Genomic DNA, 3395 nt, shown 5'->3' with positions numbered 1-3395 from the left:
AGATTTCTCATCCCCCCCACTGGCCTTTGAAATCCAGAGTCCAGTGGCCAGCAGGTGGCATTGTGGTCCAGGCACTGGACTCTCACATGGCTGACCTGGGTTTGAGTCCTGGACTTGACAGCTTGCTTTCTCACTTTCCCTCTCTCTCTCTGGTCAAATTCTTTAAAAAGTAATAAATAAAATTAAAATAAATAATTCTTTGAAAAAAAAAAAAACAAAAAAAAAAATAATGAAATCCAGAGTCCAAAGTGCCTTCCAGTCTGAAAGAATCCGAAGAGAAACATTCTTCATGCGTTCTGCTCTGCAGCCAGCTTTCCTGAGTGGCCACTGTCCTTTATGCTGGGGAAAGGAGGTGTGACATAAACCACAAGGACTTAGCAGGGACACCAGGGGCAACAAAACACAAAGGCAGGGCACACAGAGCACACGTCAGTGAAGAGGTTACAGATCACCACACAGTACATTCTGATCAAACTGGAAAGACAGACATTATTAGGAAGGGAGCTGAGTGGGCAAAAGGGGAACATGTGCTAAAGGGAAAATGATGTGAAGGCAAAGTGGAATTTCATTTTCACGGTCGGTCCTCAATTACCCAGGCGCGAGGAGGTTACACTTGTACTGCGTGTAGCCTGGGGAGCGCGTGGCGGCTCCTCTCTCTCCCTCTGCAGAGTGACGGTTGCTTCACTTTCCGGTCAGTGCCGTAAGTACCTGGCAGGATGCTTCAGGAAGAGGTGTTCTCTGAAGGGAGAATGTCCGTTACGCCGTTCCAGTTCCCCACCCTTTCCACTTGCTCCAGTTTCTGACTCCTCCACTTCTTGCCTTTTTTCACAGCCAAGTAAATAAAATGATTCCCAGAGATTCAGTGACAGCTGCCCTCAATATCCAGTTTAATTCAGATTGTTTCCTGTGCAGAAAAAAACAAATTCTCAGGTTGATTCCTCAAGACAGATTATTTGGTTACTTATTTTTGTTTATTCCTCCGACCTCACCTATTATAGGCCATGCACGAGAGGGGGTGTTGTGAGTCACAGCACTGCCTGTCAACAACAGGTGTTGCTGGAGGAGTTAGGATGGGCTCCTTGGTACCTGTAGTCCCACAGAGCAGGATGTCAATACATAGTCCTGGGATGAGGTGCTGAGGGATGCCACAGGGGACCGTGTGAGATGCCATGGGAACACCCAGAAATGAGTGACCAATGGTCGGAAAAGAGCACAGTAGAACTGTGTCAAAGGATTGCTATGGTTTTTAACGTGCCCTCCCAAAACTCATGTGTTGTGAGTTAGTTGTGATGGGATTAAGAAAGTGAAACCTTAAACTGAGTGTGGTGTTGAGGGATGGGGCCTCTGGGAGAAGGTTAGAATTGGGATGGGACTCCCAGGGTCTGATCCTCGTGGGCTTCTAAGGAGATACAGACAGTGCTCTGCTCTGTGCAAGCTCTTGCCGTGTGACTCCCCAGCAGCAGGAAGGCTTTCACTACAAAACCATATCGAGTTAACACCTGTACCTTGGACCTCCAAACCTGAGTGAGCAGAATAAGTCGCTGTTTTTTGAAAATGACCCAGACACTGGGCTGGCAGGTCACATGGCAGTTAAGGGTGCTGGATTCTCACATGGCCTACTGCTGAATAAACATTTATTCTTTTTAAATTACCCAAACTCAGGGCCAACAGATGGCGTAGTGGTTATATTACTTAACTCCCACATGGTTAATCATGGTTCAAGTCCTGGACCTGGTGGCTTAAAGCTCATGTGGGGCATGTATGCATGCATGAGCAAGATCCCAGGAGAATGGAGAAGAAGGGATTGTGGTGTGGCCATCCCCCCGGGGGGTGATATCTCACTTTCCCTCTCACTGTCTCTTTCTCTCTCTCAGTGATTTTCCTGTCCCTAAGATAGGAAAATCTTGAATGAAAGAAAGAAAGGAAAAGGAAGAAAGAAAGATGTACAATAAAAGGCATTGCAATATGAAAAAATAAGAAATTACCCAGACTCAGGTGTTTCTGTTAATAGCAATACAATGGATGAGAACAAGGAGAATTGGCGTTTGTCCAGATTTACAGATGGGATGCTAACCCTCTAAATGGGGAGACCCGTACACAAGGCTCAGACTCATGGACTGGGCTGACTTTATGGAGGACTTGGTTTGCCTAGAATACAGATATCTGAGGAAGGAGCAAGAGCTGGAGCTAGACAAGAATGCCAGTGCCTGATGGGTTAAAAAAACAGGGTCCATTCTGGGTGCTATGAACAGAACGATTTATGAGACCCACTGTGGTCTCTGCCCTCTCAGAGCATTCCATGAGAAATATACAGGGAAAGGGATACACAGGGAAAGAAGCAACTGGGCACCACATCTGGAAGTGCCTTTTAAAGTTGTGTGAGGATTTCTTTCTGCAGTAGATTAGGAACCACTGAAAGATTTTTTTAAATTTATTTTTAATTTATTTTTGAAAAATTATTTATTATTTAAATTTGCTATAGAACATGAGTGCTCACGAGAGAGGAAGAGAAGGAGAGAGAGAGAGAGGCAAAGTGAGAGAGCAAACCACCTTGTCCAGGACTTGAACCATGGTTGGTCATGTGGGAGTTCAGCACCCCAGCCACCACACCACCTCTTGGCCCTGAAAAGTTCTGAATAAGGGAATGTAATGGTCATTTTGACATGGTAGAAAGTTTGTGCAAGATGGAGTAGAGATGGATAGTGGGGATAGGGGACCATTTAGGAGGCTGCTGTGACAATCCAAGTGAGATGTGACAAAGTACTGAACTAGGCAGAGAAGGTTTTCAGGAAATGACCTGCTAGTCAACCACACTTTCACTCCATAGTAAAGACATCTCTTTATTGCATTACTATAGTAAAATATGTATAAAAGTTACCATTTTGACCATTTAACATATAACTCAAGTCACTTTTAGTGCATTCACAGATTTGTACAGCTATTACCACTATCTAGTTAGAACATCTGCATCACCCCAAAAGAAAACCCCCTACTCATTAAGCAGTCACTTCTCATTCCCCTCTCTCTCGTCCCCTGGCAGCCATTAATCTGCTCTCTCTATAGATTTTCTTAATCTGGATATTTCATATAAATAAAATCATATACTATTTGACCTCTGTGTCTGAATTCTATCACTTGGCATGATGTATCCAAGGTTTATCAAGGTTATAATGTGTATCAGTACTTCATTCCTTTTTAGAGCTGAATAATATTCTATTATATGGGATCCCACTTGATCAACTGTGGTTCAAATCCCGGCCCCAGCAACTTGAAAAACACTCCAGGACAGGTGCTTATGTTCCTCAAATCCCTCTAGGATGGAGAAATGGGGGAGAAGGGATTGCGGCAAGACCTCATCCCATTAGAGAGGTGCTTTCTCCTTTTTTTCTCTTTCC

General features: G+C 44.3%; 1 long non-coding RNA gene across 2 annotated transcripts in view; it reads right to left on the bottom strand.

Annotated features, from left to right (window-relative positions):
* Positions 1 to 325: 325 nt before the first annotated feature.
* LOC102487852 (uncharacterized) overlaps positions 326 to 3395 on the bottom strand; it is a 32579-nt gene continuing 29509 nt past the window's right edge. For both annotated transcript variants that reach the window (XR_335432.2, XR_335433.2), the window contains one exon: positions 326 to 904. This is a non-coding gene — a long non-coding RNA (uncharacterized LOC102487852). The remainder of the gene's footprint in view (positions 905 to 3395) is intronic.

The sequence above is a fragment of the Tupaia chinensis genome, unplaced genomic scaffold (genome assembly GCF_000334495.1).
Source record: "Tupaia chinensis unplaced genomic scaffold, TupChi_1.0 Scaffold000416_1, whole genome shotgun sequence".
Lineage (NCBI taxonomy): Eukaryota > Metazoa > Chordata > Mammalia > Scandentia > Tupaiidae > Tupaia > Tupaia belangeri.
This window is presented reverse-complemented; position numbering and strand designations above follow the sequence as displayed.